The following is a 26,529-nucleotide window of genomic DNA, read 5'->3' as shown; positions in this document are numbered from 1 at the left end:
TTCAGATATTATGTACGGTGCTCCACGGCCGCCTGGAGCTATATTTGCACTTTATAAAGGCCCACAATACTACAACTCTTAAAAGCAAAACTACAAGTGCCAAAAGAAAGAAAACATTCAGCCAGAAAAACTCATGATGGAAGGTACAACACACAACAGTTACCGTTCTACCACTGAACATTTTCTGTGCACACCTATCACTTCCTTTTAACTATACAAACACAAAACTCGACGGTGCAGAATTCTCTCCAGCAAATTGGTTCTTTGCCACTCATTTTCTTTTACTTATAGTCTTGAAATGCTCACTTATCCCTCAATGCACCCTATGTGTTTTTACTTTGGGGCGCTCACACGGTCTTCAGTGCTCTCAACTGTTGTCGTCGGGGCGTGGCCGAGCGAGCTGCGAAATGGCCGCTTAGACGCGAGCTCCGCCGGCTGCTTCTGAAATCCTGTATAAAATCCTGCTATTTCGCCTTGTGTGCTCTCCTACCTGGTGCGGACGGACAGCCGTGAGGCCGAGACAGACTCGACTGCAGATTCGGCGTTGCAGGCCACCGGACACATCCTTTGCACAGCCTCGCTGTTCCCGCAGAGCGAGACGCCAGGCGGCCCTGGAGACCTCCGTGGGAACGTGACGCTACCTGAGGCCGCGGCGTGAGAGGCCTGACGAGCTGACGGGCGGGGCGGCCCGCGGACTCTACCGGCGGCAGCACCTCCACCGGAGCGGAGCAATCCCGCCACCTCCTACACCTCCTCCTCGGCTGCGGGGCGCGGTGAGTGCTTGCGGCGTCTTCATTGCGAGGGCGGACCCCATCGGACCTACATCTCGACATTGGGGGCCACCATCTTGAGCTGGGCTGGCGCGGCGCTGCTGTGCTTGCTGCAGCCCGGGCCGGCCAGGACATACCCAGGTGCGTGCTAATGACATTCGGCCCCATCCCGGTACCCTTCGGGGTGGTAGACCTGCTGACAACGCGAGCGCCCCCACATTGGGGTTAACTGCGGGAGTGAGCGGCCATTACGTGGTGGGGGTGCACTTCCTGGCCTACTGGGGTGCTGCGGAGAAGCCTCTGGGGGGCTACTGCGGGGGTGCTTACTGGCCTCCTGGGCCCATTCGCCACTCCACACCCTTACATTACCTGGCGCTGTCAATTCACTTACTGTGGAACTGCAGTCTGCGCCACGTGTGCCGGAAAGATCGTGCTGGCTGACCCTTTGCTGCTGGCCCTGGCCCGACTACCCACACACCCAGAACTTGTGAGACCAGTGCCCTAACTTCAGTTCAGTGCTCCTACACGGAACGGGTGACGTTTAAGTCGGTGTATCTCGCCTGCGGCCCTTGTGCGTTGGTCCGTTACGCATAGATAATGGGAAAAGGAGATCCCGATTCCTCGCCAACCCCGGCTCACGTTCGAGCAGCAGAAAAAGACGGCTAAACAGGCGGATCAAGAGGCTGCGGTGGCCGGGGGACACAATACAGACCCTCCCCAGGACATTGACGTGCCTGCATTGCTGTTGGAGGTGAGGGCAAGCCTAAAAGGCATTGACGCAAAACTTGACAATATGGCCGCCCAACTAGAAGGGGTAAGGGCGCAAATGGCCACTCATGAGACGCGCATTGATGTGCTTGAGAATAGAAACACAGAATGTTGTGAATTCCAGCAAGAAACTAAGACACATATCAGCAATCTGGAGAAAAAAATTGAAACTCTCAGCGCCAAAGCGGATGATCTCGAGGCGAGGTCCAGGAGATGCAACGTTCGCATCACGGGCATCCCGGAGACGACGTCGATGGGTACAATGGAATCCTTTGTGACTGACCTATTGCATGAACTCTTCGATCCAAATCTGTCCCCTGTATTCACTGTAGAAAGGGCCCACAGGACACTGGGGAAAAAGCCACCTCTCGGGACCCCACCTAGACCGATTCTGGCCAAACTGTTAAATTATCAAGACAGGGACACCGTGTTGCTGCTGGCGAGAGAAAAAGGGAAAATATCGCACAAGGGAAATGTCATATCCTTCTTCCCTGACTTCACGCCCTTGGTCCAAGCGGCTCGCAAAGAATTTCTATCTGCCAAACGGATTCTACTCCAAGCACAAATCCCCTACTCCCTTATGTACCCTGCAAAACTGAAGGTGGTACACGATGGCACGACGCATCACTTTCTGGACGCAGGCTCTGCTTTGAAGTTTGCAAAACACATAAGTAAACCCAGGTCGGGAAGGAGGGCGGATACTGGGACTGAATCTCTGAGCCAGCTAAGTGACAATGATTGAAAGTCGAGATGGTGAAGTCCAGTTATGGTGATCTACTGCAGCCTAACTGGCAGTCTGTATACCTCGGTGCTCACAGTCTCTAGCGAAATCACCTGTTATTGTTTCTCCTGTTTTTGTTCACTATACCTGACTGTACGCATCTAAAAAGGCGGAAGCGCACTGTTTATTTCTTCCTTATCACATTTGCCGAAATAGCTTACTGTGAGAAGTTGGCCTGATGTGCAGTGCTCACTATTCTAGTGATCACTATATATCAGTCCAAACAACCCTTATTGATGATTGGTTGTAAGTCAACCTTATAGACCAGCTATCCTAGTAGCATGGATACGAGCAGTCTAAGGCTAAGACTCTAGAGGGCGTGTTAAGCCAGCTGTTTTACCATCACATTACCCCTTGAACACCCAGTGAAAGGACACCACACAAGTGTTATGAAAATAAACAGTGTATTTATTAGAATCACAACAACCCTGTACTCTTTATGAGGACAGGGTGCTAGGCACACAACAAAACTCTTACGAAAATACTTAAGTTAGCACAGTATATACAAATGCCCGAGGGGCACGAAAAACCATATACTCTAAAAGTGGAATGCGAAATTACTAGCAGGTAAGTACAGTACTAATAGGCTTTGGAATCGCTAGGACTTGGCTAGGGAATCGTTAGATTACTTCTAGGAGACCTAGGGGACTCGGGTGCAGAGTGTGCACTCTCACGCGGGATGCGGGACAAAGTCTATGGAAGCTAGTAAAGTTAAAGTTAGTGTTCACGGGCGAACCCGACCTGGTAGGGAGAAAACGACAGTGGATCCTGACCCTTGGATAGTGAGGCTATGCTGGGGCACCGAAATGCCGAAGTTACCTAGCCCAGGGGCTGCAGCTGCATAGGTCTCAAAAGACGTCGGGAATCCTCGTTGCCGGACCAGGAGCCTGGAAGAAAGATGCTGGCAGGCGACCAGTGAAGATAGTTCGAGTTGATCCAAGCCTGGATCTGGAAGATGGATGACACCTGAAAGCAGAGGGGACCAAGTTCGTGACTACTAGCCAGTAGTCAGTGGGCACCAGGAGGGCACCGGATGGTAGTCACCTCGACTAGGTGAGTGGGCGACGCTGGCTCTGCAGATCTCACGGACCAGGAGGCGTTGTCGGCGACCAGGATGGAGAGGCGAGCTGTCCCACGATGGATGAAGCTGTCGGCGTCAAAGTTACCCAGGATTGGGCAACAAGCCTTGGCTAATTCAAGCCCACGCGGTGGACTCAAAATGGCGTCTTGAGTGGACCAGGAGGGTCCGGGGTGCTCCTCTTCGGAAAGGGAGCAAGGGCCAGTCTGGAGCAACCAGACCAGCAGCAGTGATGTCGTCGGGCGTCGTTCGGAAGGCCACAAGCCAGCGGGCTAGTAGCCAAACAACGCGGTGAGCAGCAAAAAGCAGAAGGGCCCCACGCCGATCGTGGAGATGCTGGGGGGCTACTCTTCAGTGCTGGAGCTGCTCAGGGTCGGGGCTTCTCGGACCCCAAAGCACTCACCAGGAAATTACTCGGCGGGCTTGCTGTGCAGAAGTCGTGCAGTCTTGGCAATAGTCGGTCCCTTGAGGTCTCGTCGCACTCACGGTTCTCAGCTTGGCTGTAGAGGTGAGTAGAGGTCGGAGGTGCCAGGGAAGCCGGGTCTTGTCGAGCTGGGCAGTCGGATTCCGGAGGAAGGACGTGCAGCAGACCGCAGTGTTCTTGATGGTGCCTGCGGATGAAGGGTGACTACTCCTTAGCCACAAGGGAGAATCTTGAAGAAGGAAATCTTGAAGTCCTTTCGTAGAAAGTCGTGTCTTGATTCCAAAGATGATCTAATTTGGAAGGGGGCCTGCTCCTACCTTTATCTGGGAAAAGGGGGCTGGCACGCGACTAAGTCCTGCCGTATGGGTGGGACCAGGAGGGGGGTGGTTACACCCCTCTCCTTTGGCGGGCTTTCCCCAGGCCAGGGGCTGGAGTGCCCCTGGAACTGGTTTCAGCCGGCCTATGCACAGTGAGCGCCGGGGTGCCACTGGCAGTCACCTTCCTCTGTAGCCCTGCCTACCTGGAATACACAAAACCCTGTCTGGGACGGTGCTGGCACCGCCCCCGGCAGGAAACCCTTTGTCCTTGCCTCCTGCTCTGGGAGGACTCCCAGCAGCAGGAGGCAGACTTGTGTCTCGGTGGCAGCATCCATTTTGTGGATGCTAAGGCTCTGTTTGACTTTAACCGGGTTTACAGGTTACATACATGTCGTGTCCCTCTAGAAGGGTGGAATGCTAACCCCGTCGCCAGAATTGGCGAGGGGTTAGTATTCCAATTCGTATGACACCTTACTCGACAGGTTTTGATAAAGCGATACCAGAGTTGGCATATAACCGCGAGGATTATAATGCACTTAAGAGTATATGGTATGCGATATCATGGAAACGGCTAAGGGATAGATCCCGAAAGCCGCAGACAGGCTCAGCTCATGCCAGAGCACCATCTCACACGATTCCAAGCACTCTGCCTTCAGGATTGTCAAGGCCTGCCATAGGAGTGACTGATAGGAGATCTGTGTGTCCATTTTAGGGTTAGATATAGGTATACTATATCTAAAGCAAAGGGTGATTACACCACCTTGCCCCAGCTGTCATGCAGCCAGTTGTGTCAGATTTGGATGGCCAGCCAGGGGTGGCATAATACATGCTGCAGCCCCTGGTAGGCCCTGGGTACACCTATGCCCTGGGTACCTAAGGTACACTGTACAGGGACTGATAAGGTGACTCAGTATCCAATTAGATATGTACCTAAGGTACATGGAATCCATTTTACAGAGAGAGCAGTAGGCCCGGGGTCCTGAATAGCAGGGCCCCAGGTCAACTAAGTCAGAAAACCAGCAAAACACCAGGCAAAAAGTTGGGGGCAACCATAGTCAGGGATCTACCTTCCAACATAACCCCCCCCCAAACGAAAGGAGATAAGGCTAGCCTTGCCAGGTAAGCCTATATTGCCTGAGTGGCCATATAAGGAAGTACCAGCACTGGCATGGTTACCCCCTATCTCATGGTCCACTAAGCAATCCCTCACCCTAAGGGTGTCTGAGGGTCTCCACCATAGGGAATCTCTACCTGTGGTGTGTTTTGGCCAAGTAAAAGGCTGGTGCTGAAATGGAGTACTGAAGTGAGGCTCCACTAATTTTGGGCACAGCTTCCTCCAATCACTATCCACCATAAAGGCCTTTCTTTCCAAGACCGAGTTGTTTTGGGCTCTCAGGGTCAACCTCTGGCTACCTACAGCTGGAGGTTGGGTCCCTCTGTTTGGCTTACTGGAGGGACAGGTCAGGTCTGGGGCCCTCAGGTCCCAAGTTTGGCTGTGCCCAACAGTGTCCATCTGGGGGAGGTCCCTAACTAAATTTAAGGGGGATCCCTCAGGAGTTTGTTTTCTTTTCACTTGGCTAGGACTACTAGCTTCAGTGCCCTTAATCTGCTGATTGGGGGGTTCTTTTGGACAGGGGGCCCTTTGGGGTCCAACACTGGCCTCCCTGACCTCTACAGCCCTGGGCTGACTGAGGCAGGGTAGAGAGGGGCAGGTTACCTGCTCCAGACTGGGTCCCACCTTGGAAGGGTCCACTGACATCAGGGGTTCTGCCAGGCTAGGCCTGACTACCTCTGTGGCAGTTTCTTCACAAGGGGTCAGATCAGTTCCCTGAGGAGGCTGATCCTTTCCTAGAGTCTGGTGGGAGGGAGATTTCTCTTCCTCCTCAATACTCTCTGTCTGAGTGGAGTGATCCATAGTTTCAGGCTTCACAACACTATTATCTGTCTGAGTTTGAGCTGTGGCCATCACTACTCCACCAGCCTTTTCAGGAGGGGGCTCAGTTTGGGTGTGGGCTGTTACCATTACAGCCTTGACAACCTGTTCTGGGAAGGGAGTTGTCTGAGATTGGGTTGTGACTGGCACAACCCTCCTGACCTGTTCAGGGAGGGCATCTTGGACTGGGGCTGTGGCTAACACTGCCCCACTAACCTTACCATGGGGGTTCACCATTCTAGAATGGGTTTCTTGCTCTACCTCAGCCCAGGCTGAGGTCTCTAAATCATTCCCCAGTAGGCAATCTACAGGCAAGTTGGATGACACTGCCACTCTCTTGGGGCCAGTGACACTCCCCCAGCTGAGATTTACTACTGCCATGGGATGAGTTTTCTTCACTCCATCAATGTTTACCACCTGGTATGTGGCACCAGGTAAAAGTTGCCTTGAGGGGACTAGACTCTCAGTCACCATGGTGATGCTAGCCCCTGTATCTCTATAGGCCTCAACTTTCATTCCATTGATGAGGGGCTCCTGTCTGTACTTGCCCAAAGTGTTGGGACAAGTTGTGAAGTTGGCAAACCCCATGCCAGTCTAACAGACAAGAGTATCTGAGTTTGGGGACCTGGTTAGGCCAGAGTCCCCAGGAACTCCCAAAGTAAATGCACCCAAATTCTTGGGGGCACTCCCACCACCTGGGGGATTACTACTAGTAGTAACAGGAGGTTTGGGAATGTTACTTGGGGGTATGTTCTCCTTATTGTTATTCTTTGGGCAACTGCTGTCAGTTTTCAAATGACCCACCTGTTTACAGGGATAACAATAAGGTTTCTTCTGGTTATTAGAAGGATTCTGGGACCCACCCCCCTCAGAGGATTTTTGGGGCCCTGATGTGGTTTGATCTGGAGATTTATTCCCACCCTTCTCTTGAGGCTTGGTTGATTCCTTTTTTTGGTCACCACCTTGGTTTTTAGGCCTAATCCTGGTTCTGACCCACTTGTCTGCCCTCTTACCCAATTCTTGGGGAGAGGTCAGATCAGAGTCTACCAGGTGCTGGTGTAATAACTGGTTCTGACAATTATTTAAGACTTGCTCTCTCATAATAAGATTATACAATCCTGTGAAGTCAGTAACCTTGCTACCCAGTAGCCAGCCTTCCAAAGCCTTAGTGGCACAATCAACAAAGTCAGACCAGTCCTGAGACTGAGTTTTCTGGGTGTCTCTGAACAGCAACCTGTACTGCTCAGTGGTTAAGCCAAACCCATCAACCAGTGCATTTTTCAGGACCTGGTAATCATTAGCATCCTCCACTCTTGTAGTGAGGAGCTTATCTCTACCTTTACCATCAAAGGAGAGCCACAGTATAGCTGCCCACTGACTCTGGGGAATGCACTGCACAGTGCAGGCCCTCTCCAAAGCAGCCATCCATTTCTGGATGTCATCCCCTTGTTTAAAGGGGGGCACTATCTTAGTCAGGTGTTTAGTATCTAAACCCTTCTCTCTATCTCTTGGGAGATTGCTGCCACCAGTGGGAACTAGCCCACTCATCTGCTGCTCTCTAGCAAAAGCAAGCTTTTCTTTGGCCAGGGCAAGTTCTTCCCTTTCAATCCTCAGAGCAGCCTGTCTCATTCTAGCTTCATGCTCTATTCTCTGAGGGGAAGTCACTCTCCTCTGTGGGGAGTTCCTCCTCCTCTGGGAAGAGGCATTAGAGTGCAGAGATCTATTGGAGTCCCTAGAAAGAGATCTATATCTCCTAACTCCAAGGTTAGGCCCACTTCGGGTTAGTACTGGGGGTCCCCCAGATCCTAGCCCAAGTAAGTCTAAGTTGGCCCTGGTTAGCCTTCTGACTACCTCAAGACCTTTGTCTACCTCATCCCCAGAGAGTTCCTCCTGATCCTCCTCTCCCTCAACTGCTGTGGCAGTGTTGGGGAGGTCTGGATCTCCAGAGGTTCCCTCCAAGGCTGGCATGTTCTCATGTAACTGAGAAATCTTTCTGGCATCATATGTCTCTAAGAGACCTATCAGAAAGGGAATGGTGGGGTTAGGCCCCTGCTTCAGTTTCCTGGAGGTACAGACTTGTCTCATCTCCTGGAAACTGAGAGCTGCATATCTTGAAGTGACCTGTGGAGGGTCAACACTGACCAGGGGAGTCTCGGTAGATTCTCCCTGGGTAGACATGCTTTTCTAGTGAGGTGTAAGTGGTGCACTTACCTACACTATATGTTTGCCCACTGATCCCTTGCTAGAGTTGTAGTTTAGGGTGTGCTAGGCCCTAGGAGCTACAACAGCTGGTTCAGTAGAACTCAGAGTATTCTAAGCTAAGTTATATGTACCTTTAGTACTTATGTGATCTTTCACAAGATATTCTTAGGATATGTGTGGTAAAACAACAGCAAGCTCAAATCCCAACGCTGCTCACCAATGTGAGAAGTTGGCCTGATGTGCAGTGCTCACTATTCTAGTGATCACTATATATCAGTCCAAACAACCCTTATTGATGATTGGTTGTAAGTCAACCTTATAGACCAGCTATCCTAGTAGCATGGATACGAGCAGTCTAAGGCTAAGACTCTAGAGGGCGTGTTAAGCCAGCTGTTTTACCATCACATTACCCCTTGAACACCCAGTGAAAGGACACCACACAAGTGTTATGAAAATAAACAGTGTATTTATTAGAATCACAACAACCCTGTACTCTTTATGAGGACAGGGTGCTAGGCACACAACAAAACTCTTACGAAAATACTTAAGTTAGCACAGAATATACAAATGCCCGAGGGGCACGAAAAACCATATACTCTAAAAGTGGAATGCGAAATTACTAGCAGGTAAGTACAGTACTAATAGGCTTTGGAATCGCTAGGACTTGGCTAGGGAATCGTTAGATTACTTCTAGGAGACCTAGGGGACTCGGGTGCAGAGTGTGCACTCTCACGCGGGATGCGGGACAAAGTCTATGGAAGCTAGTAAAGTTAAAGTTAGTGTTCACGGGCGAACCCGACCTGGTAGGGAGAAAACGACAGTGGATCCTGACCCTTGGATAGTGAGGCTATGCTGGGGCACCGAAATGCCGAAGTTACCTAGCCCAGGGGCTGCAGCTGCATAGGTCTCAAAAGACGTCGGGAATCCTCGTTGCCGGACCAGGAGCCTGGAAGAAAGATGCTGGCAGGCGACCAGTGAAGATAGTTCGAGTTGATCCAAGCCTGGATCTGGAAGATGGATGACACCTGAAAGCAGAGGGGACCAAGTTCGTGACTACTAGCCAGTAGTCAGTGGGCACCAGGAGGGCACCGGATAGTAGTCACCTCGACTAGGTGAGTGGGCGACGCTGGCTCTGCAGATCTCACGGACCAGGAGGCGTTGTCGGCGACCAGGATGGAGAGGCGAGCTGTCCCACGATGGATGAAGCTGTCGGCGTCGAAGTTACCCAGGATTGGGCAACAAGCCTTGGCTAATTCAAGCCCACGCGGTGGACTCAAAATGGCATCCATCTTGAGTGGACCAGGAGGGTCCGGGGTGCTCCTCTTCGGAAAGGGAGCAAGGGCCAGTCTGGAGCAACCAGACCAGCAGCAGTGATGTCGTCGGGCGTCGTTCGGAAGGCCACAAGCCAGCGGGCTAGTAGCCAAACAACGCGGTGAGCAGCAAAAAGCAGAAGGGCCCCACGCCGATCGTGGAGATGCTGGGGGGCTACTCTTTAGTGCTGGAGCTGCTCAGGGTCGGGGCTTCTCGGACCCCAAAGCACTCACCAGGAAATTACTCGGCGGGCTTGCTGTGCAGAAGTCGTGCAGTCTTGGCAATAGTCGGTCCCTTGAGGTCTCGTCGCACTCACGGTTCTCAGCTTGGCTGTAGAGGTGAGTAGAGGTCGGAGGTGCCAGGGAAGCCGGGTCTTGTCGAGCTGGGCAGTCGGATTCCGGAGGAAGGACGTGCAGCAGACCGCAGTGTTCTTGATGGTGCCTGCGGATGCAGGGTGACTACTCCTTAGCCACAAGGGAGAATCTTGAAGAAGGAAATCTTGAAGTCCTTTCGTAGAAAGTCGTGTCTTGATTCCAAAGATGATCTAATTTGGAAGGGGGCCTGCTCCTACCTTTATCTGGGAAAAGGGGGCTGGCACGCGACTAAGTCCTGCCCTATGGGTGGGACCAGGAGGGGGGTGGTTACACCCCTCTCCTTTGGCGGGCTTTCCCCAGGCCAGGGGCTGGAGTGCCCCTGGAACTGGTTTCAGCCGGCCTATGCACAGTGAGCACCGGGGTGCCACTGGCAGTCACTTTCCTCTGTAGCCCTGCCTACCTGGAATACACAAAACCCTGTCTGGGACGGTGCTGGCACCGCCCCTGGCAGGAAACCCTTTGTCCTTGCCTCCTGCTCTGGGAGGACTCCCAGCAGCAGGAGGGCAGACTTGTGTCTCGGTGGCAGCATCCATTTTGTGGATGCTAAGGCTCTGTTTGACTTTAACCGGGTTTACAGGTTACATACATGTCGTGTCCCTCTAGAAGGGTGGAATGCTAACCCCGTCGCCAGAATTGGCGAGGGGTTAGTATTCCAATTCGTATGACACCTTACTCGACATGTTTTGATAAAGCGATACCAGAGTTGGCATATAACCGCGAGGATTATAATGCACTTAAGAGTATATGGTATGCGATATCATGGAAACGGCTAAGGGATAGATCCCGAAAGCCGCAGACAGGCTCAGCTCATGCCAGAGCACCATCTCACACGATTCCAAGCACTCTGCCTTCAGGATTGTCAAGGCCTGCCATAGGAGTGACTGATAGGAGATCTGTGTGTCCATTTTAGGGTTAGATATAGGTATACTATATCTAAAGCAAAGGGTGATTACACCACCTTGCCCCAGCTGTCGTGCAGCCAGTTGTGTCAGATTTGGATGGCCAGCCAGGGGTGGCATAATACATGCTGCAGCCCCTGGTAGGCCCTGGGTACACCTATGCCCTGGGTACCTAAGGTACACTGTACAGGGACTGATAAGGTGACTCAGTATCCAATTAGATATGTACCTAAGGTACATGGAATCCATTTTACAGAGAGAGCAGTAGGCCTGGGGTCCTGAATAGCAGGGCCCCAGGTCAACTAAGTCAGAAAACCAGCAAAACACCAGGCAAAAAGTTGGGGGCAACCATAGTCAGGGATCTACCTTCCTACACTTACTAATTGCAGCCACCCTGTGTGAACGGGGGTGTATGCTCGGGATGCCATGCCCCCGAGGGGTGTCTCCCACTATGTTGTTGTTTTCTTGTTTTGCGCCTGCTGGGTACTTAGACCCGGCGCGCTAGGGGTGGTAATGACACAACCTGTTTGGGGGGTTGATGTGGGTGGAGGGTGGGGTTGGGTTGGGAGTTCTTTGGTGTACTATTGGGCACATCGCAATGACCAAATGCTGATGTTGTTCAGAATGAAGGTGGCGGGTCGGGTGGCGGGTAGATGCATACCAGATCAGCGTCCCAGATGGAGGTGACCAGGCTCCTTACCTGGAACATTAGGGGCCTAAGCGACCACAGAAAATCCAGACTTATGCATAGCTACCTCTCCAGACACAACATAGATATCTGTTTCCTACAGGAAACACATATAAATTCATCTTGCTCCCCGCGACTTAAACAATCCCGGTGGGGAATGTCATACTCAGCCATTTACTCTAATTATGCTAGAGGGGTGGCCATCCTGCTGCGTCGTGGCATGGACTGGAGGACATCATCGGTGGTGCTTGACGAGGCTGGGAGATATGTGATTTTACATGGGGTCCTACTGGGCAAAGAGGTGGTACTGGTTGCTGTGTATGGCCCGAATGTGGATGACCCGGAATTTTTCAGGGTGATCTGGGCTAAGATTGACATCACAGGCTGCTCCACTGTCATCTGGGGGGGTGACTTTAATGTTGTACTGGACGAGTCAATGAACAGGCAGGGAGCCCCGAGACCCATGCACCCCAATGCTCGTCAGGCCTTGTCGGATATCATGTGTGAAGGTATGTTGTTGGATGTGTGGAGGGCTAGAAATGTGAGTGCTAGGGTGGGCACTTGTATATCTGCACACCATGCGGCCTGGTCCAGACTGGATTTCTGGTTAGTATCAGCGGATGTCGCTACCTGGTCCTCACATGTGGACATACTGGCCAGGTCCCTGTCAGACCATTCCCCATGCTTACTTGAACTAAAAATCCCAGGTAATCAATGCGGCGCCTTTTCCTGGCGCCTCCCCCCAGATGCATTCCTTGATGCAGCTTTCACTGAAGAAATCCGACAGGACATTATAGAGTACTTTGATGCAAACACTGGTACAGTGAAAACAGACGCTATGCTTTGGGATGCGTTCAAAGTTGTTATTCGGGGACAGTGCATCGCACGCAGGGCGGGGGTTCTGAGGGCAATCAGGGGCACGTTACAGCGGCTCGAGGGAGAACTGCAGCTCTTGGAGCGCGACTGCTGTGCGTCTCCTGCACCCACACTGGCTGGTCAGATTAAAGGCAAACTGCTGGAATACAATGATGAAGCGCAGCGTGAACTCAAATTTCTGGGGAAACATGCAGAGGCCCGCAGATACGGGGAGGGGGACAGACCAAGCCGCACGCTTGCTAGACTGATTCGCCCCATCCAAATGCCTACGAGGGTACACACTATCATTTATCGCACAGGGAGGGCACTGACAGATCAGCGGGAGATACTACAGACCTTTACTGAATACTATGCCACACTGTACAAATCCACCCACACATCCTCGGACGATACACTTGAAGCTTTTCTGGAGTCCATAGCGCTAGTATGGTTCAATAACGCACACAGACAGTACATGGACCGGCCAGTGACGGTGAAGGAGATCGTCGCCACCATCAAAGCGCTACCCCAAAACAAGGCACCTGGCCCGGACGGGCTCACGACCGCCTTCTATAAAACATACGCAGAGGAACTGGCCCCCCGCCTGCACGCAGTTTTTGTGGAGGCTCAGGAGGTAGGAATACTGCCAGAATCGATGAGGGAGGCTATGATAGTAACGCTACTCAAACCCGACAAAGACGATAAATACATGGACTCATACCGCCCCTTGTCACTTATAAATGTAGACGTCAAGATCTACGCTAAAATTATAGCTGACCGTCTTCAGCCACTGTTACCCTACGTGGCTCTGCCGGATCAGTCGGACTTTATACCGGGGCGCTCCACCACGCATAATTTAAGAACTATCTTCTCCGCGCTGCACTAGCTCCACCCTGACACCCAGGCTGCGGTGGTGTTCCTGGATGCGACCAAGGCCTTTGACTCTCTGGAGTGGTCCTTCCTTTTTACCATTTTAGCAAGAATGGGCTTCAGCCCCCTCTTCATAAACCTAATTCGATTACTATACACCGCCCCCAGAGCTAGACTACGACTGAATGGTATGATCTCTGAGTCTTTTCCGATCTCCAGGGGAACCAGGCAAGGATGTCCACTATCCCCCCTCCTATTTGCCATCGCCATGGAGCCGCTGGCGGCTCGGATTCGCCAACACCACACGGCGAGGGGAATTGCCTTTAGTTCGCGCAGCCTCCTAATCTCGTTGTACGCGGATGATGTCACCCTGTACATAAACAAACCGACTGAAAACCTAAACCCACTACTCCGTGAGTTTGTTAAATTTGGCGGCCTCTCCGGAGTCACCATAAACTGGTCTAAATCAGTCATATTCCCGCTCACTGATAACACCGCAGAGGTACACTCAGATTACCCCCTCCGGTGGGAAGCGGATGAAGTAAAATACCTGGGGGTCTGGGTGAGCAGGAACATGCAGGAGATCTGGAACCTAAACTTTGGTAGGGCGGTTGCGTGGCTGGAGGGCAGGGTGGCGATCTGGTCCAAACTTCCTCTCTCCCTGGCGGGCAGAATCGCACTGGCGAAAATGATCGTCTTGCCCAAATTCCTTTATCTTTTTGCTAACGTACCGATTCCCCTGACACAACACTTTTTCACGCGCTTGCGTTCCAACCTACTTGCGCTTGCTTGGGCGGAAGGCCAGGCCAGGATCTCTTGGGCGCTGTTGACGCTTCCGCTGCGACAGGGTGGGCTAGGCGCACCAGACATGCATTTATATGCGCTTTGTGCACAGGCCCAATACTTGCACTTCTGGATCTACCCCACACCTTACCAGCCGCATGTCGCGGTGGAGACGGACATGGTCTCTCCACTCCCACTCGCTGTAGCACTCTATTACAAAGCACCGAGGCCTTCACTAGATGACACGAAAGACATGCGCCGCTGGTCTTGAAGGGAACTACTGAGGCGCTCCTCTCTTCCCTTGCTGTATGCACCTGCGATGCCCCTCAGACACAACCCCATGATCCACTGCTTAGAATCCAATAGTGGTGATGTCTCCCTTGCTGGTGCCGTCCTGCGCACATTCTCAGACTTATAACCGGACGGCAGGTTTCTGGAGATACCCCCGGAGACACCGGAGAGCCCTATGACATTTACTGACAAATTCACGTACCACAAACTGAAGGCTGCATGTAGGGCGTTGGGAGACTCTTTTCCAGAGGAACCGCCGCAGCTGGCTGCTCTACAGACTATACTTGCCAGGGCGTCCCGCAAAAAGCTTGTGACCAGGCTCTATAACTCAATGCAAGAACAATCCCCCTTGAGCTGGTACCCAGATCGCAACAATTGTGGGGAGAGGACCTTGGGGAGCCGCTGACAGATGAGCAATGGGCATTCTGTTGTGGGCAACTGTTGGCATTATCCCCTAACTATAAGCTTCGGCTGGTGCACTTTAAATTCCTGCACAGATACTACCGCACTCCTACTTCCCTCCACCGTATGGGCCTCAGGGACGACGACAGGTGCTGGAAGTGTGGGGCGGAGGGGGCTTCCTTCTTACATGTAGCTTGGCAATGCCCGGCGCTTTCCGAATACTGGATCGAAGTGTTCGGAGCAATAAACCAGATTCTAGGGAGGGATGACGCCCCGTCTCCACTGCTGGGCATCCTGGGTTGGGTGGTGGACACGGCACCCACGAACCGTAAACTTCATGCGCTCCTGCTGCTATACGCGAAGAGGCGGGTGGCAGTCACATGGGGCCGTAAGTCCAAACCTAGACTGAAAGACTGGCTGTCTGATGTGACATATGGCCATGCTCAGTTGGGGTCATACTGGGAGCTAATGCCTGCCGCTGCACGCCCAAGGGACATCTGGGAACCCTTTTTGCGATGGTCGCAGCCTCCGTCTGGGACGCCCCCGGACAGCCCGGCGGGGCACAGTTGACCTGCTGCGTAGTCCTCCGGCCTGTTTTACTGTTACTGTCTGTCCCACTCGCGGACACGGTGGCGGAGATGGCTACCGTATTAATTAGCGCCAGCCCGCTACCACTAGATTTGCACACTGTAACTAGGCCCCCGCCCACATGGTCATCACTGCTGGGGCGCTGCTTGCCCGTTACCTCGACCAAGCCTTGGAATAATGATTTGCCTCTTTGTTTTTCTACATGCATTCTGATGTACCTGTTTTCTAATCAGCTGCCCTAAATGTACACCTATGTTAAAGTTTGAACTGTTACCAAAAATGAAAATGTCCGCTCCTATTATGGTTTATCAACGGAAAGCATTGTAAGACCTGTTTGTGCTTGACTGCACGTTGTGCATGTTTCTTTATGATGTAACTGCAGCTTTCTTGCTCTGCCTGTTCTCAATAAAAACATTTAAAAAAAAAAAACTGTTGTCGTCTGCAGGCCCATCTACTGCCCTCAATGTGGGGAAAGAGAGGTCAGGCAAATAATCAGTATTTTTCCTCAGGGACAGACTGGCATTTTATTCCCCTGGCATTTCATCCGTGGGCTGGAACCCTTGGTGCCTGGTTTTGAAATCCTAGTCTGCCAGTGGTGTCCCTGTCACTTTGCCCAGATCCGATATTAACTGCATAGTGGCATCAAAAGAGAAAGAAAGAGACGGGGACAGGAGAGAGGAAGCGAAAAGAGATTAGAGCAGGACAGAGTAGGAACATATGAATGGAAAGAAAGCAACAGCGAAAATACACAGAGAGGGAGCCTTGTTTGAGAATTTATTCCAGGGCTGATTTTGGTTCCACAGTCTGGCTCTGATTTTTCTGTTACAACCACCTTCAGAAACTACTTGCACAATTTTGTCTTGCAAAAAAAAAAAAAGTGAACTTCAGAATAAATTCACCAAGTACCAGACAAAAGATAATGAAGCAGCAGAGCGCCAAAAAACCTATGACTGGTTAATCATTTTTAAGTACTTTCATTCCTATTTTCATTACAAATTTAGTAAACACAATCCTATACATTTGCTATACAAATATGGACTGAGTGATACAACACTAGAAAATAAACAAATAGTTTAAATTTTAAATAAACGGGATCTTCAAAGCTTAAACCTCATTAGAGAGCAAAAAGTAAAACTATCAAAACATGACTTCTTGATCTGCCGTTATAAATTTGAACATATGGTTTTTAAATAAAAAATTGCCAACCTCACAAAATTCAGGTGGCAAAAAGAAAAACAATCGATCAAAAATTGCATTTAAGAAAAGGAAAACAGGAAAAAAAACTACATTTTATTCAAAGTAGAGTTCACCTGAAAAAAAAGCTTGCTGGAAAAAAATTTGCTGCAAAATATTTTGGGGAAGAAATTCTTAAAATATTTGCAAAAACCATCACTACAATAATATTTTGGTCCAACTCAGTCAAAATCACAATCTATCCACTCCATTGTTTGTCCATGTTTAAGGATATTCTCCCTGGATAAAAATGAAACTTTTCTATACATATATATAGCTATACAAGATTAACCATTTCAGTTAGTTTTGAAGGGTATTTTGTAGCACAGCCAAACTACACAGAAAACACAGTTCATGAAAACGCAAAATATAAAATCTTAATTTTTTAAATCCCTCTCAGAACAGCCAACATTATCCCACAGTATCAGTCTAGAAGGCAACGTCTTGTAAGTGCAGTAAATTGAGGCGTTACTAGTGGCAGTATTTGTCACTGAGCAATTTGCATAACAATAAATATCTATGTCTTAAAGAATTCCGTTTTCTTGCAAGATTGTATCTTTTTACTGGGGCGTTTTTTACATTAATTTTTTGAAAAGGGAAGGATAATTAAACTCCATGATCCATCAGTAAGTAGCACATAGTCACCAGTTCCATCTATTGAGAGGATATTGATCTCTTCGAGAATAAAACTGCATTTCAGCCATTATCTCTATATATGGCCATTTTATGGCTCGATCACCTGCTTGCACAGCTTTCGATATTTCGTATAGATATTTATTTATTTTAATCTCTAAGAGGTTAGTTCATCTTTCAAATGAATCACTCTTGATATGTATAGGAGGAGATGTTTAGGTCTCAACATTCTTCTGAATTATTTTTTGTATTTACTCTTGAATTGCAGATTTACATGAGGAAATATTACACCTTTTGAGCTGTAACACTTTCCTTTAGTGCCCATTTTTAAGTATATGTCTGTCTTTATTAGGGAATTCGACTTCTCACATTACCAAAGTAAGCATTTAAAGAGGGGTTAAATCACTTACTAAACTATGCATCACATTAATGTGAGCTCAAGCAGATGGAGCCCAACCAGCAGCCTCACATCACAGGATGGTGTAAATTCAAGAAGAAAAGATGTATAGATGAAGACATATTTTAAGTTTTCATCTTTATTGTAATTCATCAGGTCAGACATTATTGCAGTCTAGCCACTTCAACATAACATATAGACTCCTCTTTTCAGATGTATAAGGACAAAATCTCTGCCCGCACAGTCAACAGTTTTTTTTTAATATTTACAAAAATGTTGCAAATCTACCAAATTGATTCACTAGCAAAAATCATGGTGCTGTAATCCCAGTTTTTCTATTAACTCGCAGCAAAACCTAGATATCTCATTAATTCTGGTGAGAGTGATTTTCAGGACTTGATGTGTGCAAAACAGCAAGCTTCCCTTAAAACTCTGGTTGTACTTGACAAATGGAAAAGCGTAGTGGTCACCCCTATCTCAAAAAGCAATCTCTGTACCCAGATTCCTCTAATAAATAATGGCCAACTTCACTGTTACGGTATGTGCGGTCATTGGTTAACTGCATGACTTTAAAGTTAGTAGGGGGCTTCTTGACACCATCCGAGCAGAATTTAGACCATGCTGCTATGCAGAGCTGGTGTCCTTTAAACCTGGATGACCTTCAATAGGAACGTGGATGAAGTTGGTTTGCCACTCTAGTATTTGTTGGTAGCATTCCACATGACTGGCAGCCATTTCCTGCTTGAGAAACTCTGTGACATCGATTTCCAAGAGTTTTTTCCTGGAGTAATGCAGAGCTTACCTCTCAGACACATTTGTTTGGTAGTGCTGCCATTTTTCACTCATGACTGGGCCATCTCAGCCAGGTTGTTCCCCATGGTTCTATTTTGTCATACATGTTTTATTGTAGGAAGCTGGGTTTCTGTTGCTGTAACCCCCCCCCACCTTGTGCCAGACTACTGATGCACCTTGACTTCATGTGCCCTGGGTCCCTGCTAATCAGGTTCCCAGGGCCTGTGTTCTTTCCCAGAGCTGTACCCTGTACCCCCAATTGAAACCTTTCTGGCCACGATTCAGTCCCTTGTAAAAGGTACCATGGGTGCCAAGAGCACTGTGGCAAGGGAAGGCCTCTAAGGGCTGCAGTACTTCTTGTGCCACCCTTCGAGGCCCTGTACCTTTACACACACACACACACACACACACTGCTATTTGCAGGCTGCATGTTTTGGTGCAGAACAAAGTGAAGTGTCAACATCCATGTCTGCCATGCCAACAACCCACTGCCCTGGCACAGGTCAGCCCCCCCACTAGCAGGGTGCACTACACCAGTGGTGAGGGTACAGGTGCATGAGCCCTGTACCCCTACAGTGCCTAGACCAAGTCTTAGACATTGTAAGTGCAGTAATTCCATTAATAGTATATGGTGCCGGGTGTTTGTCATTATGAACTCCACAGCAGCATAATGGCTTTACTGAAAACGGGGAAGTTCGGTATCAAACATCTCAGCACATTAAACCCACAGTGATGCCGGTGTGGGATTTAAAAAAAAAAAAAAAGTTTTATTTATAACATTTTCAGGTAAAAAATGACAGGTAAATTTCATTCAGGAGCACATAGTAGAGAATGCATAGCAGCAATGCATGACAACAATATGGCAAACAGGTAAACCTCAAGTTCATACAGTATGAGGATAATTACATTAACCACATTTGAGAAGGCAGTAAAGAACAAGTTACTTACCTTCGGTAACGCTTTTTCTGGTAGATACAATATCTGCCTGTGGATTCCTCACCTTGTGAATATCCCCTTGCATCAGCAACATTCGGAAATTCTTTTCGTAGCCTCGCGCCGACGTGGACGTCATAGAGACACGGCATCGCACGCGACTCCGCTGACGTCACCGACGCCTATAATAGGCCCACGCTGGCGTGATGACATCAGTTCCGCCCTTTTTTCCGTGCCATCGAGGCACACGGACGGACCAATGACAGTAGATATATACAAAGTATACACAGTACACAATAGTCAAGGCAAACACACACAGTGTAGAGCAAATGCAGGAAAGCAATTGAAACATTTCCTTGACAACAAAATAAATACACATTACATTACAGTAACTCTGGCATAGAAGAGTGGACAACGGGGAGGCGGGTGTGTCAGTGAGGAATCCACAGGCAGATATTGTATCTACCAGAAAAAGCGTTACCGAAGATAAGTAACTTGTTCTTCTGATAGATACATCTGCCGTGTGGATTCCTCACCTTGTGAATAGAGTCCCACAGCACTCCCCACTCCCGGAGGAGGGGGTCCACTCTTCTAGACCAGGAAATCCTGGAGAACAGAGCGCGCAAAGCGGCTGTCCCTCCTCACCTCGGTATCCAAGCAGTAATGCTTCGCGAAAGTGTGGAGGGAAGACCAAGTCGCGGCCCTGCAAATATCCTCTACAGGAACACCTCTAGCCAATGCAGAGGTTGACGACTTAGCCCTTGTAGAATGAGCCCTTATACCCTCTGGAGGTTCCTTACCGGCCAAAGAGTAGCAGATCTTAATACACAATACGATCCATCTTGACAAGGTTCTCTTGTGGACAGCTCTTCTTTTCTTGCAGCCAGTAAACCCAATGAAGAGCTGATCCTCCAAACGACAGTCTTTAGTCCTGTCCAAGTAAAAAGACACCACCCTCTTAGGGTCCAGACGGTGTAACCTCTCCTCCTCCTTGGAAGGATGTGGGGGAGGATAAAAGGTAGGGAGGGTAATGGATTGACCAAGGTGGAAAGGAGAAACCACCTTAGGAAGAAAAGCAGCCCTGGTCCTAAGAACCATTCGATCAGCATGAATGGTCAAGAAAGGGGGCTTGGAACTAAGAGCCTGAAGCTCACTTACCCTCCTTGCCGAGGTTATTGCAACGAGGAAAACCGTTTTGAAAGTCAGAAGCCTCATAGGACATTTGTGAAGAGGCTCAAAAGGAGCACCCATCAAAAATGTCAATACAAGATTTAAGTCCCACTGAGGCACAATAAAAGGAGAAGGAGGGAACTTATTTGTGAGGCCCTTCAAAAACCTTAAAACTACAGGAGATTTAAAAAGAGAAGGCTGGTCAGGCAAACAGAGAAAAGCCGACAGCGCAGAAAGATAGCCCTTCACTGTGGCAACAGCAAGCCCTTGCCGAGCCAAAGAAAGGGCAAAATGGAGAACATCAGACAAATGGGCTCTCAAGGGGTATATAGACTTTTCCCCACACCACGTGACAAATTTCGACCATCTATAAGAATAGATAGACTTAGTGGAGTCACGCCTGGCAGACAAGATGACATCCACAACGTCAGGTGGGAGGGAAAAGGAATTCAGGTTGCCCCGTTCAATCTCCAGGCATGAAGGTGTAATGTCTGGAGGTGGGGGTGGGGGTGTAGAACCTGCCCCTCCATCTGAGAGAGGAGGTCTGCCCTGAAAGGGAGACGGAGCGGCGGGTGAGAGGAGAGGTGGAGAAGATCTGTACACCCCACCCTTCTTGGCCAGTCCGGGGCGACCAATATGACTTGGGCCCGGTCTTGGCGAATCTTCCTCAGAACCCGAGGAATCAAAGGTATGGGAGGAAACGCGTAAAGGAGTCGATCTCCCCAACTCAACTGAAACGCGTCCCCTAAAGCTCCTTGCAACGGATACTGGAGACTGCAGAATGACGGGCAGTGAGCATTCTCGCGAGTGGCGAACAGGTCCACCCGAGGAGTCCCCCACATCTGAAAGATGTCGTGAACCACCTCCGGGTGAAGCCTCCACTCGTGGTCGGCGGAGAACTGCCGACTGAGACTGTCTGCACGAATGTTCAGAACCCCGGCCAGATAATTCGCCATCCGACAAATCTGATGGTCCTGAACCCAGGACCAGAAACGCAGAGCCTCTCTGCAGAGACACTGCGACCCCACTCCTCCCTGTTTGTTGATGTACCACATCGCGGTCATGGTGTCCGTCAGGACCTGGACAGATTGACCGCGAAGGGAAGGGAGGAAGGCCTTGAGCGTCAAACGAATCGCCCGCAATTCCAGAAGGTTGATGTGAAACAACCTTTCCTCTGGAGACCAAAGACCCTTGACCTCCAGATCTCCATGAGCACCCCACCCTAGAGTGGACGCATCCGTTATCACTGTGGCCACCGATGGAGGTAGTTGGAAAGGCTTCCCTTGAGACAGATTGCCTTCCACGCTCCACCAAGATAGATCTGCCGCAGCTTCTCTGGAGATCCTCACTGACTCCCTGAGATCTCCGTTGTGTTGATACCACTGTCTGCGGAGGCACCACTGGAGCGCCCTCATGTGCCAGCGTGCATGGTTGACCAACAGAATGCATGAAGCCATCAGACCGAGCAGGCGAAGGACCTTCAGGACTGGAACGACCGCTCCACTGTAAAATAAAGGAATCATTTCCTGTATGTCGCGAATCCTTTGAGCAGGAGGGAATGCGCAACATACAGTTGTGTCCAGTACAGCACCAATGAACAGGTTGCGCTGGGAGGGCACCAGGTGAGACTTGGGTACATTTATCGAAAAACCCAACCTGTACAACAACTGGGTTGTCTCTTGCAGATGTTGGAGCACTTTCTCTGACGACTCCGCTTTGATCAGCCAGTCATCCAAATATGGAAACACCGGGATCCCTGATCTTCTGAGATGTGCTGCCACCACCGCCATCACCTTGGTGAAGACTCGAGGCGCAGTAGTAAGTCCAAACGGAAGGACCGCAAACTGATAGTGCTGCGATCCCACCGTAAAACGGAGATACCTCCTGTGCGACTTCAGGATTGGGATGTGAAAGTACGCATCCTGTAAGTCTAGTGACACCATCCAGTCTTCTACTAGCAGCGCTTGAAGAACCTGAGCAAGGGTGAGCATCTTGAATTTCTCCTGCTTCAGAAAGAGATTCAAGACCCTGAGATCCAGGATCGGACGAAGTCTGCCATCCTTCTTGGGAATCAGGAAATACCGGGAGTAGCATCCCTGACCCCTTTCCTGCTCTGGGACCACCTCTATCGCACCCTTTTTTAACAGAGTTTGCACTTCCTCCTGTAGAAGCAACAGGTGTTCCTCGGTGCAAAAACCTTGACAAGGCGGGTAATTGGGAGGGAATTCCCGAAAGGGAAGGGCATACCCATTTTCTACAAGATTGAGAACCCAAAGATCTGATGTAACCGATTCCCAATCCTGTAAAAATGGGTAAGCCGACCCCCCACCGGACCCACATGATCCTGAATGGCGGATCTAGGACTGCTTTTCTTGGGCAGGAGGGTTGGAGGAAGTGGAGGAGGAAGAGGCTTGACGCCCACGAGGACGTGCTCTCTGCTTTCCTCTGTACGATCTGTATAAGGAATTCTGTTGCTGCTGTTGTTGCTGCTGCTGTTGCTGACCTTGACGGTAATTCCGAAAGGAAGAGCGACCAAAACCCCTGAATCTTTTGCTGGTCGAAGAGCCTCTCATTTGAAGACCTAAGGACTTAGCAGTAGCCCTACTGTCCTTAAATCTCTCAAGGGCCGCATCAGCCTTCTTCCCAAAGAGGCCAGACCCATCAAAAGGAAGATCCAATAAAGTTGTCTGAACATCCGCCGAAAAGTCAGAGGATTTTAACCAGGCAGATCTTCTAGTAGCAACAGCAGTGCCCATGATGCGCGCCACAGAGTCCGCAGTGTCCAGACCACTTTGAATAACCTGGCGAGCTGCTGCCTGTGCGTCTGAAATCACTTCCTCAAAGTCCTTTCTGTTGGCATCAGGAACCTTAGGAGTAAGAACACGCAAATAATCCATAAGGGCATGCATATACCTCCCCATCAGACAAGTGGCATTTATTGACTTTAATGCCATACTAGCAGAAGAGAAGGTCTTTTTTGCAACCTGATCTTGTTTCTTTGCCTCCTTTTCACATGGAACCTGGGGAAAAGCACTAACATTCTTCTTAGAACATGCAGCCTGAATGACTAAGCTCTCAGGTGAAGGGTGAGAGGTCAAAAAGGCAGGATCCTCAGGAGCAACCCTGTATCTCCTGGCTACACTCTTAGAAACAGCAGGTGCTGGCAAAGGTTTCTTCCAAACCTCTAAAATGGGTTCCGTCAAGGCATCATTAAATGGAAGTAGAGGTTCCACTACTGAATTTGGAGAATGTAAAACCTCAGTTAAAATATTGGACTTAAATTCCGCAGTAGGCAAAGTCAATTTAAGGAGATCAGCAGCCTTCCTCACAACTAAATGATAAGGTTGAACATCCTTAGAAGGCGTACTAGAGCCCGAGGGTAACTCCCACTCTGGAGAGAAATCAAGGCTTCCTGTGTCAGCTAACTCCTCAAAGCAATCCTCATCCAATTCACCTTCTTCTACATCAGAATGTGAATCCAAGAATCTCCGTTCTTCCAAAAGGCGTTGAGCCTCCCTTCTGGATCTCTCCTTCACACATTTTGCAACCGGATCCAACAACGGCTCCGACGGATTCGGTATCGACGTCGGTATCGAACTCGATGGCTCAGAGAGATGCTCTCGAGGACGACTTGGAGCAGGCGACGTCGGAATCGGCGTCGACGGCCTCGGTGGAGCCGGAAACTGCCAAGGCGGCGTCGGAGCTGGCATATAAGGCATAAACGGAGCCGGAGGATAGGAGTGAGGAACTCCTAAACTGAAAGCCAGAGGACCCATGGGACCCGAAGGTGCACCAGAGGGGTACCACGCCCTTGAAAAGACGCCATACATAGCGTTCAGAAACGCAGATGGGTCCTGGCCTGGGGTTGGAAAGAGTGGCTGAAAACCCTCAGGCTGGCCTCGTGGAGTGCTCGGATTCGGCTCTACGATAGGCGCGGAATCCACAACCTCCTGAACCTCTTCCTCTTCTCGGGCCGGGGACGGCGCCGGAGACGGATTCGGAGATGGATTCGGAACCGGAGTCGGAGACCGCACCCGCACCCGCGACTCCGAAGGCGAGGCCTCACCTTCAGGTTGCGGTTCAGAGACATCAAGAGTAACCACCTTCGAACGTACCTTCTTCGGTGACTTCGACTTCGATCCCGACTCCTTACCGGAACGATGTCGGGACTCATGTCTCCTCTTCTTATGCTTCTTCTTCGACCTCGAAGCATGATCCGAATTCGACTTCGAGGAAGAATCTTCACGAGATCTAGACCTCGACTTCGTCCTCGACCTCGCCCTTCGAGAACGAGATCTCGACGATTTCTCCTTACCAGCCTTCAGTCTTGCCATCAGGAGTTTTGCTTCTCTTTCTCTAAGAGCCTTCGGATTCATCTTCAGACACGAAGAGCAGTCATCAACATCATGGTCAGAACTTAAACACCAGATGCAGTCATCGTGAGGGTCGGTAATAGACATCATTTTACCGCATTCCCTACAGGGCTTGAAGCCGGTCTTCTTCGAAGACATTGTCGAAGAAAATGGAAACAGAGAAGCAGATAAATGAAACATAAAGGCAACAAAGTATCAGTTGGCTACTGAGATTCCCGATAACCGTTAGCGTCAACGACGCGGAAAAAAGGGAACTGATGTCATCACGCCTATTATAGGCGTCGGTGACGTCAGCGGAGTCGCGTGCGATGCCGTGTCTCTATGACGTCCAAGTCCACGTCGGCGCGAGGCTACGAAAAGAATTTTCGAATGTTGCTGACGCAAGGGGATATTCACAAGGTGAGGAATCCACACGGCAGATGTATCTATCAGAACAAGGATATTAGTCACTGGACAAAAGAGCCAGTACATACTCATTGAACGGTCCCAAAAAATCCTGAGGTCTGGAGGCTTGCGGCAATTCCTCCCCATAGCATACCATTTGGTCACGACTATAGGCAACATCTTTCAATCACTGCGTCAGCTGGGGCGATGGTCTACCATCCCAATGACTGAACACTCTGCGTTGCGCCAGTAACAGGGCCATCGCAACCAGCTTCCGATTTGGGGCCTTGAGCTTCAACACATTTCCTAACAGACAGACCGTCATATCGCAGGGTACAGGCTCACCAACCATCTCCCCCAGAGCCTCTGTAACTTTGACTCAAAAGTCCGATACCTTTGGACAATTCCATGCAAGATGACAGAAATCAGCTCCCTCCAACCCACAGCGTCTGCAACAGGACGATATCCTAAGCCCATACTTATGTAGCTGCAAAGGCGTATAATACATTTGATGTAGATACTTATAATGTATTAATCGCAGATTGCCATTGGCTGCATAGACACCTGTCAGCTTACAGCAGGATTCCCAGTCATCGTCTGTGAGCGGTTGTGGTAACAGCATTCAATCTACACATAGACCCTAATGCGACTTTTGTCTCATCGCCTTGTGAAGCATTGTATAGTTTGGTACCCAATTTAGTTCGAAGGGGTGAGGAACACAGTAATTGTAACGCTGTCAGGGCAGGATGCTCAGCAGGAAATCCAGGGTATAATGCCCTAATCGCAGCTCGCAAACGACTGTAAATGAATGTTGCCATTGCAGGCTTAGTATTCCCCCCCATAAACGACTGTATACTGATAAACTGACCAGCATCATAAACATCCCCCATATTGCGTATCCCAGCCGCATGTAATACTGCGAGAGCGCCGGGTTCCCTAGTCACTGAGATCCCGTCATGATGCAGCAGGGGCATGGATGGTGCATATAACGGCAATCTCCCAGCACGCCTCCCAAGCTCCCTCCAGGCCTGCGCTGTACACTGTACCGTGTATTTCGCCTTTCTCAAAGACGGACGTATTGTTAACAATCATCGATTGCAATGGTACCGGCCGCACTGCCCCAGCTTCAACCGCGACATGCGGTGTATAGGGAGGTGCACTTTGCCAAAAAAAGGCATACTGTGCTAATGCACACAAATAATACAGATGATTGTCAGGTACCTTAAAGCCACCACTCTCATAAGGGCGCGTGAGGACATCCCAACCAATACGTGGCTTCT

General features: G+C 49.9%; 1 protein-coding gene across 7 annotated transcripts in view; it reads right to left on the bottom strand.

The window, feature by feature from the left end:
* USP28 (ubiquitin specific peptidase 28) overlaps positions 1-26,529 on the bottom strand; it is a 505,647-nt gene that overhangs the window by 180,674 nt on the left and 298,444 nt on the right. The gene's annotated exons all lie outside the window — the stretch shown is intronic.

Source organism: Lissotriton helveticus, chromosome 3_1, assembly GCF_964261635.1.
Source record: "Lissotriton helveticus chromosome 3_1, aLisHel1.1, whole genome shotgun sequence".
In the NCBI taxonomy this organism is placed as follows: domain Eukaryota; kingdom Metazoa; phylum Chordata; class Amphibia; order Caudata; family Salamandridae; genus Lissotriton; species Lissotriton helveticus.
Note: the sequence above shows the minus strand (reverse complement) of the source record. Positions and strands in the feature narration are given on the sequence as shown.